This window comes from Manihot esculenta, chromosome 7, assembly GCF_001659605.2.
Source record: "Manihot esculenta cultivar AM560-2 chromosome 7, M.esculenta_v8, whole genome shotgun sequence".
NCBI lineage: Eukaryota > Viridiplantae > Streptophyta > Magnoliopsida > Malpighiales > Euphorbiaceae > Manihot > Manihot esculenta.
In genome coordinates, this window is record NC_035167.2 from 7,496,012 (window position 1) to 7,513,738 (window position 17,727).

Sequence of the window (17,727 nt, forward strand, 5' to 3'; positions counted from 1 at the left end):
CGAAGGCACATTCGGCCCCCGAACGTGGCCTGGCCAGCCACCTATAAAAAGGGGACTTAGCCGAAATGGGCGAGCTTTCTCCCATTTTCGGCCACAGCGAGCTTCCGGCCTTCCTCTTGCAAATCTAGTGTTCTTCCTCCAACTCTCTTTCATTTCTCTTGAGTTTTAAGCTTGCATTGAAAGTTTTGAGCATTTAAACCAAGTTTTGGAGCTTTGGGAACTCAGGAGCTCACTTTCGTGGATCTCCAAGTTTAGGTCGTCTCCCTCTCGATCTTCAAGAGGTAAGAGCCGATCTTAAGCTCCTTATGAGTTTTAAATAAGTTTTATGCAAGATCTATGGGTAGAAATGCATGTTAGGTTATATGTTGATGTTATGGGTATATATTGATGTTTTGAACAATGTAGCTTGTTTGTGTGTGATTGAAGTGTTGTAGATGGGGTATATGTATGTTTGAGGCCCCTAGGAACTTGTATGCATGTTTTGGTTGAGATATATGCATGATTTATGGTTTTGGGGAGGCAGGAGGTTCATTTGAACCAAGTTTCTGCCCGTTTGGCAGAAACCAGGTTCGGCAGCCGAAGGGAGTTTCGGCCGCCGAACCCCTTTTGTGGAGGCAGCATTCGGCTGCCGAAGGTGCCCCCGAAAAGAGACTTTCGTCTCTGTCTGGCACTTTCGGCCGCCGAAGATGCCGCCGAACCTGCCTGACTTTCGTCTCTGGAGGGACTTTCGGCCGCCGAACCTGCCGCCGAAAGTGCCCTGTCCAGCCATTTCATGCATGTATTCTTATGGTTAATTTATGATGTTTTAGGGGGTTTTTGGGGAATAGTTTAGAGTTATGTTCTAGCATGTTTGGTCCCTCATTAGAGTCCACCTGTGTAGGTTCGGACCCGAGGAACCGAGGACCCCAGCAGTGAGTTCAGCTGTTTCGGTATTGTCAGCGTCAGCCAGAGGTGAGTGGAACTATAATTTAATCTTTTAAAATTAAATGCTTTACCATGTTTCATGCATCATGATTATGCAATAGGATGATTGCATTAGTTTCACGAATATGTCGCATTGCATCTGTTGTTGTTGATGTGGGTGAATGTTGGATGACCCATTTAGTCCAAGACAGGAAGACCAGGACCCCATGCTACGGCCTGGCACAGAGTAAGAAAGACCAGGCCCCAGTCTACAGGCCTGGCACAGAGTAAAACACAGTTATGGGACTCGAAGGCCAGGAGCCCAGAGGAGGCCCTGGAAAATGGTAAGTAATGTATGTTATGACAGGAAGACCAGGCCCCATTCTACAGGCCTGGCACAGAGTTAACTTGGACTATTTGGTGACAAGTTCACCCAACCCTTATGTGAATTGTTTGTGTTATGATGCATCTCATAGAGCATAGTGTTAATGTGTTTTAATAGCTCTACTCACTGGGCTTTTAGCTCACCCCTCTCCCTCTACCCCCAGGCTTGCAGGTACAGTATAGTGCGGGAGTCCGGATAGAGTAAAGAAGTTATGCCTTTGTAATAGCTAGTAATGGACATGATCAAAAATTGTAATGTAAAAGTACAGTATAGCCATGTAATGAGTTTTATGGATGTTAGTATGTGCTTGACCATAGAATGTTGTATCCCTCTTTGTACATGATCTTAGAGATTTTGATGATGTTTATGTAGACCAGCTCAACACAGGTTATGTTACCCCTTGAGGGCACAGATGAGATCCCACAGAAGGATCAATGTTATATTAATGTTTATGCACAGGTTGAGTTTGGTTGATGAGTATGCAAAGGAAAGTTTTAATTCTTATGCTTATTGTTGATCATGTATGGAATTATACAGGTTTACAGGTATTATGTTTGGCTTGCTACGGGTCCCGGCGGCCTTAAGTCGACCCGGATCCTAGCGCCGGTAGCGGTCCGATTTTCGGGTCGTTACAGAATGGTATCAGAGCCCTAGGTTCATATGGTCGGACCTAGAGTGTCGGGCTCATAGATGTGATAGAAGGTCAAGCACAATAGGAAAAGATCATGTCCACTAGGATAGGATGTGGAGTCCTGTCTTGCATGATGATGTGAAATGCCATGATGATATGCATGTGCATTAATGATATGCTATGATATGTATGTGATGAGGGTTCATGTGTGCCCACATGAACCATATGATGCTAATGCTTGCTTGATGTGTACTGTTTTTCAGAAAACAGGATGAGAGGAACTCGTCGATCAGCAAGATTGACTGGAGTACCACCTGAGGATGAGGGCATGAGCGCCCGTCCTCCTACATTGCCTAGGGCAATGTCAAGCAGGTCCAACAGGGACAGAGTAGTAAGAGACCCTAGAAGGTCTCTGGATCTGGGTAGAAGCAGATCAGTCAGAGGAACAGTTCAGGGAGGAGCGTCAGAGGATATGGGGGATGATATGGACGTAGAACAGAGGAGGGATGGCAGTTTGGGAGTCAGTATGTCAGAAGAAGGGATGGGAGAATCCCAAGGAGGCACTCAGGCCTCGGGATTTGTACAGCCACCTCACTACCCACATTTCTCACAACATCCCGGGTATTCGATGGGAGGTACATCGGATTACCCTAGTTTCACCCCTTATCCCACACAGATGCCATACCCACCATACTACCCACCGTACTCTCAGTACCCGATGTATCCACCTCCACCCTACTATCCAAATCCAGCAAACCCTACCTCAGAAAATGTTGCACCATCTCCACCACCTGCAGAACCATCAGCCCCAGTTGTTCAGCCACCTAGACCTAGCTCAGCCAGTGGGAGCAAGGTTAAGATGACAGACTATATGAAGCTGGGTGCTCCCCAGTTTGAAACCGGTAATGATCCGTTCGTGTACTTGGAACGGGTCAAGGCAATTACAGATGAGATAGGGGCGGATGACAGTAGAGCCATTCAGATGGCCGGGTTCACGCTTAAGTGCAAGAAGGCACGGGAGTGGTTCAAGAATTATGTGAACCCGAGAGTGGACAACATGACTTGGGAAGAGTTTGCAAATGAGTTTGCAGGATGGGCTTTCCCTGATAGTTCAAGGGAATTGAAGATGATAGAATTCGAGCAGTTGAGGCAAACTGATGACATGAGTGTAGACGAGTATACTGACAGGTTTATGGAGTTGCTGCCATTTGCAGGGCAAGACCTTAGCACAGACCAGAAGAAGTCAAGGAGGTATATCATGAAGCTCCATCCCAGGTATTCCTCCTTGGTACAGTCAGCAGACAGAGAGAGTTTTCACGCCATAGTCGATATGGCTAGGAGAATGGAAGCTAGTGCCATCATTCAGGGGACAGTTAAACAGACAGTGGCACAAGCTTCTGGTTCTAAAACTCCGGGTGGGGGAAAGTTAGATCCCTCTACCCTTAGTGCAGCAGCTTCAGGCAGTAAGAGATGGAGTAAACCCAAGGGTAAGAAGAATAAGTTCTGGAACAAGGTTAAGTCCAGTCTGGGATTTGGAAGTGGCTCAAGCTCTGGTGCCGATAATGCAGTTTGTGCGAGGTGTGGTAGGCCACACAAGGGAGTATGTCGGTTTGGGACAAACACCTGCTTCAGATGCGGTCAGGAGGGGCATATAGCTCGAGACTGTCCAAGAGCGGCCCCGATGGCTCAGTCCCAGCAGACAGCTTCAGGCAGTGTAGCGCAGCCAGCAGCTCCAGCCATGACTCAGGCCAGTGGCAGAGGCAGAGGGAGAGGAGCAGCCTCTTCTTCAGCGGGTTTCAGAGGAGAAGGTCCGTCAGCCCCAGCACGGATCTTCACAATGACACAGCAGGAGGCAGATGCATCCAACACCGTAGTGGCAGGTAATCTCGTCATTGGATGTTCGGATGTATATGTATTGATGGACCCTGGTGCATCTCATTCATTTATTGCTCCGAGAGCCGTCCAGAGGTTGGGGTTGATGATCTCTGGGTTAGAGTGTCCTCTCTGGGTCAGTGGACCCAAGTGTGATCCATCAGTGGCAGAGTCAGTCTGTCAGTGTAGTCCAGTTTTTGTTGAGGGGAGATGCATGTCCGCCGACCTTGTGGTTCTAGATTTGACAGACTTTGACGTCATTCTAGGGATGGACTGGTTATCTACCCATGGTGCTACCTTGGACTGCAGGGACAAGGTAGTCAGGTTCAGAGGTCAGGATGGATCAGAGGTTGTCTTCAGAGGAGACAGGAGGGGTACACCTAGAGGTATGATCTCAGCTCTTCAGGCTCGTAGGTTGCTTAGGAGGGGATGTCAGGGGTATTTGGCTCATGTGAGAGAGCTAAATGGTCAGGTTAGAGAGCCCGCCTCGGTGCCAGTGGTTAGAGAGTTCTTAGATGTGTTCCCAGACGAGCTGCCAGGTTTACCACCTGCTAGGGAGATAGAGTTCGAGATAGAACTGATGCCTGGAACCCGACCGGTCTCTATCCCTCCCTACAGGATGGCGCCGGCAGAATTGAAAGAGTTGAAGGAGCAGTTACAGGAGCTGGTAGACAAGGGCTTCATCCGACCGAGTACCTCACCCTGGGGTGCTCCATTTTTGTTTGTGAGAAAGAAGGATGGATCCCTTAGACTTTGTATCGACTACAGGCAGTTGAACAAAGTCACTACCAAGAACAAGTACCCATTGCCAAGGATCGACGATCTATTCGACCAGCTAGCAGGAGCGGGTTGTTTCTCCAAAATAGATCTGAGATCGGGGTACCATCAGTTGAGGATCAGGGAAGAAGACGTGCCAAAGACAGCTTTCAGGACCAGATATGGGCATTTTGAATTCCTTGTAATGCCGTTCGGGTTAACTAACGCCCCTGCAGCATTCATGGACCTCATGAACAGAGTGTTTAGCCAGTACCTGGATCACTTTGTTATTGTCTTCATAGATGATATCTTAGTGTATTCCAGGAGTGCAGAGGAACATGTCCATCATCTGAGGTTGGTTCTACAGACCTTGAGGGAGCATGGCTTGTATGCCAAGTTCTCCAAGTGTGAGTTCTGGCTAAGGAGCATTTCGTTCTTGGGGCATGTAGTGTCAGAGAATGGTATAGAGGTAGACCCCAAGAAGACAGAGACTGTGGCTAACTGGCCTAGACCCACTTCAGTGACAGAGATCAGGAGTTTCTTGGGTTTGGCAGGTTACTACAGGAGGTTCGTTCAGGACTTCTCAAAGATAGCAGCTCCTCTAACCAGACTAACCAGGAAGAATCAGAAATTTGTGTGGACCGACCAGTGCGAGGAGAGTTTTGAAGAGCTCAAGAAAAGGTTGACTTCAGCACCAGTTTTAGCTCTGCCAGCTAGTGATGAAGACTTTACAGTCTTTTGTGATGCGTCCCGTGTGGGACTGGGTTGTGTGCTTATGCAGAATGAGAGGGTGATTGCTTATGCTTCTAGGCAGCTGAAGAAGCATGAGTTGAATTACCCCACACATGACCTTGAGATGGCAGCAGTAATCTTTGCACTCAAGATGTGGAGGCATTACCTCTACGGGGTAAAATGTGAGATCTTCACAGATCATAAAAGCTTGCAGTACATCTTGAGTCAGAAGGATTTGAATTTGAGACAAAGGAGATGGGTAGAGTTGCTGAGTGACTATGATTGCAAGATTCAGTATCATCCGGGTAAGGCGAATGTCGTGGCAGACGCCCTAAGCCAGAAGTCACTAGGCAGTTTATCCCACATCACGGTAGAGAGAAGACCAGTGGTGAAGGAGTTTTACAAGCTCATTGAGGAAGGTCTACAGTTGGAGTTATCTGGTACAGGTGCCTTGGTTGCTCAGATGAAAGTGACACCCGTGTTTCTGGAGCAGGTGGCTCAGAAACAGCATGAGGACCCAGAGTTAGTAAAGATTGCCAGGACTGTTCAGTCGGGCAAGGACAGCGAGTTCAGATTTGACAACAAAGGGATCCTCCGCTATGGGAGTCGACTGTGTGTACCAGATGACATAGGGCTAAAAGGAGACATTATGAGAGAGGCTCATAATGCAAGATACAGCATTCACCCCGGAGCCACCAAGATGTACCAGGATCTGAAGAAAGTTTATTGGTGGCCAGCTATGAAGAGAGAAGTGGCACAGTTTGTGTCAGCCTGCGAGATATGTCAGAGGGTGAAGCTGGAACATCAGAAGCCGGCTGGAATGCTTAACCCGCTACCTATTCCAGAGTGGAAATGGGAAAATATAGCTATGGACTTCGTAGTGGGGTTACCGGCGACGTCCAACAGATTGGACTCCATATGGGTGATTGTGGACAGACTCACCAAATCTGCTCACTTTATCCCTGTCAGGAGTGGCTATTCTGTGGACAAGTTGGCGCAGGTGTACGTTGATGAGATAGTCAGACTGCATGGGGTTCCTGTTTCAATAGTGTCAGATAGAGGACCCCAGTTCACCTCCAGATTTTGGCGGAGTCTGCAGAATGCCATGGGTACTAGGTTGGATTTCAGCACTGCCTTCCATCCACAGACAGACGGACAGTCAGAGAGGACCATCCAGACCATAGAAGATATGCTCAGAATGTGTGTGCTGGACTTTGGCGGTTCTTGGAGGCAGCATCTACCTTTGGTGGAGTTTGCCTACAATAACAGCCATCATGCTAGCATCGGGATGGCTCCATATGAAGCTTTATATGGAAGGAAGTGCAGATCACCTGTTTGCTGGGAAGAGGTAGGAGAGAGGTCTTTAGCAGGACCCGAGCTAGTAGAGATCACCAGCAGGGTGGTGCCCATGATCAGAGAAAGAATCAAGACAGCTGCAAGCAGACAGAAGAGCTATGCAGACATCCGCAGAAGACTAGTAGAGTTTCAGGAGGGGGATCTGGTATTGCTCAAGGTGTCTCCAATGAAAGGGGTGGTTCGGTTCGGGAAGAAGGGTAAGCTGGCTCCGCGGTACATCGGACCCTTTGAAGTCCTGCAAAGGGTTGGGAATGTATCGTACAAGCTGGATTTACCTGCTTCGATGGAGAGAATCCATCCGGTTTTCCATGTTTCTATGTTGAGAAAATTCGTGTCAGATCCGGGCAAGGTTCTTAGTGAGCCTGATGTGGAGATCCAAGAGGATCTCACCTATGTTGAGCAGCCAGTGCGGATTCTTGACACCCAGATCAGAAAGCTAAGAAACAAGGAAATCCCGATGGTGAAGGTCCTTTGGAACCACCACAATCTGGAAGAATGCACTTGGGAGACACGGGAGTCCATGCTCCGACAATATCCTCATCTCTTTTAAGGTTAGTCTCTATGTGTTGTATGTATGTTATGTTGATTGCTATGCATGTGCTAGTTGAGGAACATTCGGGGACGAATGTTCTTAAGGGGGGGAGAATGTAATACCCGGCTAGACTCCGGTATCGGAATTCCTACCGTCCGGTGGAACCTCGGATGTCGGAGACCTCTAGAAGGGTAGAATCATGTTTTATGAAATATTTTCATGTTTTTAATGGTTTTGAGTATGAAATTTAATGAGTTTTTACAAGAAAAGTCTTTGGAGGAAAACCCAGGTTCGGCCGCCGAAAGTCAAGTTCGGCCGCCGAAAGTCAAGTTCGGCCGCCGAACATGCATGCGTTTTGGAGGCACGTTAGGCCCCCGAAAGCATGAGTGAGGGAAGTAAAGGTTCGGCCGCCGAAAGTCAAGTTCGGCCGCCGAACTTTGCATGGATACGGAGGCACATTCGGCCCCCGAACGTGGCCTGGCCAGCCACCTATAAAAAGGGGACTTAGCCGAAATGGGCGAGCTTTCTCCCATTTTCGGCCACAGCGAGCTTCCGGCCTTCCTCTTGCAAATCTAGTGTTCTTCCTCCAACTCTCTTTCATTTCTCTTGAGTTTTAAGCTTGCATTGAAAGTTTTGAGCATTTAAACCAAGTTTTGGAGCTTTGGGAACTCAGGAGCTCACTTTCGTGGATCTCCAAGTTTAGGTCGTCTCCCTCTCGATCTTCAAGAGGTAAGAGCCGATCTTAAGCTCCTTATGAGTTTTAAATAAGTTTTATGCAAGATCTATGGGTAGAAATGCATGTTAGGTTATATGTTGATGTTATGGGTATATATTGATGTTTTGAACAATGTAGCTTGTTTGTGTGTGATTGAAGTGTTGTAGATGGGGTATATGTATGTTTGAGGCCCCTAGGAACTTGTATGCATGTTTTGGTTGAGATATATGCATGATTTATGGTTTTGGGGAGGCAGGAGGTTCATTTGAACCAAGTTTCTGCCCGTTTGGCAGAAACCAGGTTCGGCAGCCGAAGGGAGTTTCGGCCGCCGAACCCCTTTTGTGGAGGCAGCATTCGGCTGCCGAAGGTGCCCCCGAAAAGAGACTTTCGTCTCTGTCTGGCACTTTCGGCCGCCGAAGATGCCGCCGAACCTGCCTGACTTTCGTCTCTGGAGGGACTTTCGGCCGCCGAACCTGCCGCCGAAAGTGCCCTGTCCAGCCATTTCATGCATGTATTCTTATGGTTAATTTATGATGTTTTAGGGGGTTTTTGGGGAATAGTTTAGAGTTATGTTCTAGCATGTTTGGTCCCTCATTAGAGTCCACCTGTGTAGGTTCGGACCCGAGGAACCGAGGACCCCAGCAGTGAGTTCAGCTGTTTCGGTATTGTCAGCGTCAGCCAGAGGTGAGTGGAACTATAATTTAATCTTTTAAAATTAAATGCTTTACCATGTTTCATGCATCATGATTATGCAATAGGATGATTGCATTAGTTTCACGAATATGTCGCATTGCATCTGTTGTTGTTGATGTGGGTGAATGTTGGATGACCCATTTAGTCCAAGACAGGAAGACCAGGACCCCATGCTACGGCCTGGCACAGAGTAAGAAAGACCAGGCCCCAGTCTACAGGCCTGGCACAGAGTAAAACACAGTTATGGGACTCGAAGGCCAGGAGCCCAGAGGAGGCCCTGGAAAATGGTAAGTAATGTATGTTATGACAGGAAGACCAGGCCCCATTCTACAGGCCTGGCACAGAGTTAACTTGGACTATTTGGTGACAAGTTCACCCAACCCTTATGTGAATTGTTTGTGTTATGATGCATCTCATAGAGCATAGTGTTAATGTGTTTTAATAGCTCTACTCACTGGGCTTTTAGCTCACCCCTCTCCCTCTACCCCCAGGCTTGCAGGTACAGTATAGTGCGGGAGTCCGGATAGAGTAAAGAAGTTATGCCTTTGTAATAGCTAGTAATGGACATGATCAAAAATTGTAATGTAAAAGTACAGTATAGCCATGTAATGAGTTTTATGGATGTTAGTATGTGCTTGACCATAGAATGTTGTATCCCTCTTTGTACATGATCTTAGAGATTTTGATGATGTTTATGTAGACCAGCTCAACACAGGTTATGTTACCCCTTGAGGGCACAGATGAGATCCCACAGAAGGATCAATGTTATATTAATGTTTATGCACAGGTTGAGTTTGGTTGATGAGTATGCAAAGGAAAGTTTTAATTCTTATGCTTATTGTTGATCATGTATGGGATTATACAGGTTTACAGGTATTATGTTTGGCTTGCTACGGGTCCCGGCGGCCTTAAGTCGACCCGGATCCTAGCGCCGGTAGCGGTTCGATTTTCGGGTCGTTACAGAGAAGACACACTTAAACTGGAGAAATATAAAGGGAGGCGAGGCAGTTTTCCACCTATTCTAACGCTTTAGGCCATTACATATTTACATGGGCAGTGTTCAAGGGAATCCCTTCCATTCTAGCAGTTCTTATACAATCCAATTGCTTATCAAATAATCACCAAGTCCACAATCAACTACAAACTTATATAACCAATACCTTCACATCAGTAAGCACTAAGATCCTCAGTTATACCTCTGGAAACTTGAAAAACTAAGTTAACAAGTTATGCACAATGGGCAACATGTTAGTCTTGATGGGTTACTTGTATTTGAAGTTCAGTTCCAAAGAATTAACAAGCCCATGGCTTATGGCAACCAGAACTTTGATGCTAGATGCCACAACACAAAAATAGTCAACTGATCATCAAATTGATACCCACTTCCCAGTATTACCAAAACTAAAAACAACTGTCCCAATTTCATTGGGTTACAAGTTGGGTGTGCATTATTTGGTCTGTTGAAATTTGATTATTTTGGTATATGTAAATTCAATTTAATTTAGTTATTAGTTAATAGTTTTAACTTGTAAACTATTCATTTCAATCTGCTACTTGTTTTCACTCTAAACCCAACCAGTCTCCAAACTATCTTATTGATAAGATTAGAATCACTTTCATTATATATCCATCATCATGTTAAAATATAGTCAAAATTTTTTATCCTTTTCCATATAAAAAATATCATGTTCTCCAAAATAAAACTCTTTTGAACTAATTATTGAGCTAATAAATTCCAAATTTTAAATGTCAATCTAATGAGTAGAAGTAGGTACTGCTTATGCAGTAGCAGCAGCAGCAGCAGCATGAGCAACTACTTCTCATGTTGCTGCTGCCTCTACTCATGCAGCAGCATGAGCAACTGATATTGTTGGAATTAGGAACTCATGCAATAGCATGAGCAACTGATTTTTCTAATTGATTTTAATTCAATTTAAAATTAAATTAATACTTAAAATAACTAACCCGAAAACAATTGAAATTGATATTGTTGGAATTAGGAATCCCTCTAATCATACCACCATCACACATACATTTATTAAATTTTAATTAATCTAAGATTGAAGGTTTCATATCATATTAGTTTAAATTAAATTTAAATAGTAGTTGAATTAAAAAAAGTCAGTTTCAGAATTTATTACAGTCTATTATACAAATTAATTTATTACTGAACAAAAGAAAAACGCGTGAATATAATTAATTGGTTTGTGAGAAAATGGAAGATGATCTAGGAATTATATATATATATATATAGAAGAACAAAATGCACAGTCATATAATACTAAAGACCAGTCATAGGGGGCTATTATTTCTAGCTTGGTTTAATGTGAATACAAGTAGATTTCCTTGGTCATTTTTAGTATCATTCATGGTAGTCTGTGGCTTATTTTGCTTTCTTTTCTCTCCTTATGCTTCCTGTTGGCTGCTGCTATTGTTTTTGCTCACTTTAACATGGATATGCTTATGCCAAAACTTTATAGATATAAAGAGCAAAAGAATAGCAGACACCCTATAAATTTGGTGTTAAAAGTTGACATTGATTGAAACTATATATGAATGCCTTTTTAGTGAGTATTCAAGAATTTGAGTTGAACAAAACAGGTATTGTTTAGTCTATGAATGCCTTTTAGTGAACTCTCTCGTTCATTTCAATATAGTATTCAAGTTAATAATTGCTCAAACCATATTACTTAAATAGCTCCACATTTCAATTTAGTACGATCTTTTAATAGATATGAGCCTTTTGTGCTGGGGGTACAAGCAATACAAGTGATATATACTCCGTATCCTAGCCTAAAGCGAGATAAAATTGAATGGTGGGCTGCTGTAAAAGTCAAAGCACGTTCTGTAATTCAACTTCCAACACAAGAAAATACACAACCTGCTGATGAACCATTTCAACAAGATGAGATGGAACACACTGCCATTATTAGAGAAATTGATGAATCAACACAACAATTAAATGATCCTATTGGGGATGTTATTGAAATTGATGATGGTGAAGAAAATGATGAAGATGAAACTATAATAGCAACAGAAACTGATGATGATGATGATGATGATGATACTGATGACTTGGATGTAGATAGTGAATAGAAGGTATAACATAATTGATATATATTTTTATTCTCGTTTATTAAATATGTTAACTACATGTGATTTGTTTAATGTAAATTTTTACAGGATGAGAGGACGAGGACGTGGATCTTCATCACAAGGTCGAGGAGACCATGGCAGGGGTAATGACCACACAAGTGAATCACATAATGTCAATCAAGATTTAGTGCAATCCACTGCTTTGATTCCTCGACCAGACTAGGGTGAGAGATCCACACAGGGTGCTGCATCATCCACTCCTACTTCAGTGCACACATCTGCTACTGCCTCAGCTCCCATTGGTTTGCCACCTATTGCATCGACGGCTATATCTGCATCTGCATCTGCTTCTGGTAGTTGTGGACCTACTGGACACAGACCACATATTTCCTTAGTAAATTCAATGTGAGTAAAATTTATAAGTATTTTTAAATATCCATTTAATTTCTGTGCTTATTTCAAAATAATTATTTTGTCAATTACTCTTTTACAGTATGCAGCCTTCTGATCCGATTACTAGGCGGATTACCTTGATCTTCAAGGAAAAGTTAGTAGCAGATGGCTTTTGTTGGAAAAATGTACCAGAAGAGGTTAAAGAATTCTATTGGCAAGAATTTAAGGTAATACAAATTATATTATACGTGTGATTAATTTTACTGTGAATTATTTGTTATTAAATGTGAGTAATTACAGAAACACTTCTTATGGGAGGAGGCAATAGAGCAGCTTATGAAGATAGATTGGAGGAAGAAAGCTGTTGAGCGGTATCGTAGCCTTATGTGTAGCGTAAGGAATGGGAAGGAGAAGAGGCTATTACTGACAGAAGGAGTAATGGATGCATGGCAATCCGCTTGGGGAGCAACTGAGTATAAAGAGAAATGCAAAAAATTCTCAAATAACAGAAAGAGTGAAACAGATGGGCAAGATGCTGGCTCATCAAGACATTGTGGAGGATCCATATCTCAGTATAGGCATCAACAACAGATGGTACGTAATATTCATTCTCACTTAAATTTTTTCAAATACTTTACATTTTATCCAATTTATTGTGAATTTATATTGAAGCATGTTATTACTATTTATATTTTACTTGCAGCACGAAAGACTAGGCAGAGATCCTCTACTTCATGAGTTATTTGAGGCTACTCATAAGAAGAAGGGTACCTCAGAGTTTGTTGATGCACGCTCAAAGGCCATTCATGTGAGAAATTAAATAAATTTATAGTAAATTATTTGATTTGTAGTTTATACTGTTATATAACATGGTATTTTTTTTTAAGGACAGCTTTCTGACTTTGAAAAAGCAAGCATCACAGACAGATAATGACAGTAGTCAGGCATCCCGCATTGATGAGGCTCAGTTATACTTTGAGGCAGTAGGTGGAGAGAAAAAAAGAAGGGTGTACGGTCTTGGATCACAGGCTTCAGTTTTCTTCCCAAACAAGACTTCTGCTAGTACATCCTTCACATCAGCTCAGCAAAATCAGGATCTTCAAGATGAAATGGCTGATCTCAGATGCAAGCTACAGGAGCGTGAGGATAATGAACAAGCATTGCTTGAGCAAAATGTGCGGATTACCTCTGAGCTCTCACAATTGAAGGATTTACTTATGCAGCTTGTGAGTCAAAGACAAGGCAGCCAGCCTTCAGCTCCCGGTGAGGGAACTTTTGCATAGCCTCCTGATCAAGCAGATGAAGCTAATGATGAGGACGAGGACGAGGACGAGAACACTACACATTTATAGTTTCTTTTTTCATTACACATATATACTAGGATAATAAATAATTTGTTAATTTTTTTAGATTAAAATTGCACAACTTGATGTTTGGATATATGTTTGATTTGATTTACATAATATATGATATTGGATTTGAGTTCATTCATGATATGTATGACATTTGATTTTTACATTTTGTTATTGAGATGAGTTGTAATAGGTGAGTGTATTTACAGGTTAAATTGTCTGATTAGATTATATAATTTATAATATTTTGTTGTAATTTTATAAATAGTAACGGATTAGTAATGGATTAAGTTGTTACTGATCCGTTAAAAATAGTAATGGATTAGTAACGAAAAAATCTGTTATTACGTTTTCATAATTAGTAACGGATTTCTGTAACAGAAAAATTCGTTACTAAAAAAATCCGTTACTAAAACCAACTAAAAGGAAACTAAATTTAGTAACGGAATTTCCGTTACAAATCCGTTACTAATGTATTAGCAACGAGGTTCACTGTAACGGAAAATTTCCGTTACAAATCCGTTACAAAATAGTTTTAGTAACGGATTTTTAATAATTAGTAACGGAAATTTCCGTTTCTAATCCGATAAATTTTTGTAGTGTATATTATATTAAATATTATTTTCCTAAATTGTCTTTAAAAAATCTCCTTCCTAAATGGACTGCACGAATTTGGCTTCTAATATAGGCCAAACTAATTTAAAATAAATTTCACAAAATACTAAAATACCAAAATAATAAAATTGGTCTAAATGCAATTTGGTCATATATGCATTACGCGATTTGAAATTGTGTTACGTGTTCACATGTGTTGAAGGGTGTGTTGCTTATTTTCTTATTCTCCCATGCTTTTCAAATATAGTTCTCATCTCGTAAGCCTTAAATTAAGCAATGATAACTTGATTTGTAATGATTTAGAGTTTTTCATTTTAAATCTTTGAAACATCGTGTTATTTCCTTGCTCGTATCATGTTGGTACCATTTTTAAGCCAAACATGTGAGTGTTGATGAAAATACTCAGCACAACACAAAGTCGTTGACATCTTGGAGTTGCATTGTTGTTCTAAAGATCGCCAGGTGACTCTTGAGATCTGTTGTTCCGTCGTCTTTGTCTAAATTTTGGAGTTTGAATTTGGCAGAAAAAGTCTCTACTAAAGTCTCTTTTGACAGGGATGAGGTATTGTTCAACTCATAATCCCCTTCTGCTCCTTTTGGTATATTTGCATGACCCGTATCAGCTTTCAATCGATGTGCTTCGAAGCCTCGTCTGACGATTCTTTGTCCTCCAGCTTAGCCTTCCCTTTGGACTGCGCTTGGATCACTTCTGTCCAAGTTCTTGGAGTATCAATGTAGGCATCCTCCCTTCTCTTGGAAGCCATAAATGAGGCCTCCTCCCGAGTTTTATATTGCTCGAGAGTGGCCTGCAGACTTTTTATATATTGAAGCATCTGCTCATTATTTAGGTTGCTCAGATCAACCTCATTGATCATCAATAGGGTGTTTTATTCACTACCAGGAGTGGACGAAACAATTACGCCCTTGTTGATAGCAGCCTTAGCAGCAGCTCATAAATTGTCAATATTTTAGAGAATAGAAAAGAAAATAAGAGACTGGTTTTAATGCAAATAAATAAAGAGAATTCAATAGATATCCTGGTAATGGAACCCAAATGATATGGTTGAACCGAAGCTATGCTCTGATTGGTCAATCTGTAAGAAAAAAAAGTGAGGTTGTTGGCGCCTACGACAATCACTCTGACACTTAAGTCAATAAATTGAAGATAAGGGCGAGTGTAATGTAATGTTTTGAATTTAACAATAGTTGTGTAAGAATTGCATTATAAGAGCCTTCTTTGATCTCTGTGTTCATCAGCTTTTATACTGTAGAAGATGTAGTTAATTATTGCATCTTCTGAAAATCTAAGCAGTGTTGGTCAGTAGATAGGAGATCCCACGATTATAGGTATAATGAGGATTTACTGGATTGCATGCTCTAACGATAACTTCCTGTAGAGCCTCGCTCTGTAGGTTGAAAGAGCGAGTCTTAACGAAGAGTTAAACCTGAAGCGTCTGGGTCTTCTTTTTTTTTTTTATAGAACCGAGTATCATCTTATCAGACTCTTACCACGTGGAGCTGCCTTCAAGTGCCAGCACATGGTCTGACTTGGACGAGTATTATGCTATATTATAAATTAATATAATTTATTTATAAACTAAATTATTAAAATGTAATATTAAATTTATTTATTTAAATATTTAAATGACTATTATGATATTTGTTAAGGATTTGAATGTACTTTTTTTTCTTATGGAAATTTAATGGGTTAGATTTTGAATTTTTTTATTTTTAAAAGTTTAAGGGTAAATGTGCTATTTTATTTGTTTAGTATTTAAATGACTTTTAATAAATTTTTTAAAAGTTTAAAAAGACTTTTCCTTTATATTTATATTTAATTGTTGAAATTTAAATTTCATACATAATATTAAATTGAATTTTAAAAATCAATAGTAAATTATAATATACTACTTAAAGTTTTATTTAATTAATAAAATTATTTTTAAAATAAATATTTTTATTTAAAAATATATTTTTTTCAATCTCATTATTTAGTTTTCGTTTTTATTTTTATATTTCTATCATCAATTAATAAAAATTTAAAAGACAAAACAAAATAAAATTTTATATATTAAAATATATAATATTTTTGTTTTATTTAATATTTTAATATAAAATATACCTTTAATTTAATAAAATATTTTAATATATATTATTTATATTTAAAATATTATGTAATAGAAATTCATTTGTATAATAAATATGTATTACATAAAATATATTTATTATTATATAATAAAAATAAAATAAATTTTTAGTATACAATTTTAAATTAAGAGACTATATATTTAATTCTGTGATTAAATATTCAGAAAAAGCTATGACAATCAATAATAGATATTAAAGGATTAAAAGCTAATTTAAATGTCAATTTTAATGTTACTGTAATAATTTTATATAATCCACCATTTCAGAAAATTTTTTTTTCACCATGTCAGAATTGTTGCATTACAAAGGGAATCAGTAATATAAATAAAAAAGTGAATTAGTAATGTAAATCAGGTCCTAACAAAACACAATTCAAAAACAGTTACTGATAGTTTAAAATTAAATCCACGATCCACAAAGTGAAAAAGTCCAAATCACTAATAAAGTCAAATTTAAATACAGTATTGATCATGTGAATTATAAAAAAAATGACATCAACACACCAAAAAAAGATTTTTGAGAAAACAAAGTATCACTGACACACCAACAAGCTAAAGATAATAACACCTGTAAAATCTATCTTAATCGAAAGAATTCAACTTGACTAACCAGCCATTGTATGCAAAAAGAGAAAAACACACCCAAAATCATGCAAAAACAAGCAAACACAAAGACAGAATCAGTAAAAAAAAGAGAAGAGGATCCGAGAGAGCCATCGCCATCATTTACTAGATAGAGAAATCGGCCTATGGCAATCATAGTATCATCTAGTCATGAAACAATTTTGATGGAGCAAATGATATTCTAGCACCGAATAATCACCAATCTCGTCTATAAATCACTAACGATCATTTATTATCACACGACCGTTAACACAAAAAAAAAATTACTATCACAATAAATTATAAAATAAAAGTAAAAATCGTATAAACAAAGACAAAACAAAGATTCAGGCCGTCGAAAGCACTCCACCCATAATCAGAGGAACCCGACTGCCTCTCATTTTATAGTATGAACATCACATCAATGTCTCGCTTTATATCTGTCTCTCACCGATAAATGCTGAGAACAACTGATACACAATGGGAGGTAATCTTCTTTATTTTTATTATAAAAATAAATATTGCAGAATTAAATTTAGCTTATTTTATACATCTTAAAAATAATAAAAAAAATTAATCAAATTACCCAGATTGGCACAGTAAATGATTGGTTAAATTATATTTACTATTGAGCATAATATAAAATATTAAATTGAAAAATATAATATATGTATCAAATTTTTTATAAAAAAAATTATTTACTAAAACAAAGCTAACAATCATGAGTTTAAAATTTAAAAATTTGCTTAATTATTAAATAACACTCTTTGAAAATATTGATAAATTTATTTACGATGAAATCCACTTGGAATATTAATTCAATAAGATATCATATATTTCATTCGTCCTAAAATTATTATTTATATTATTTTAATTATTTTAAAATTATTATTTATTTTTTATTTTAAAATATAATAATATATAAATCAAGTGTTATAATCTTATT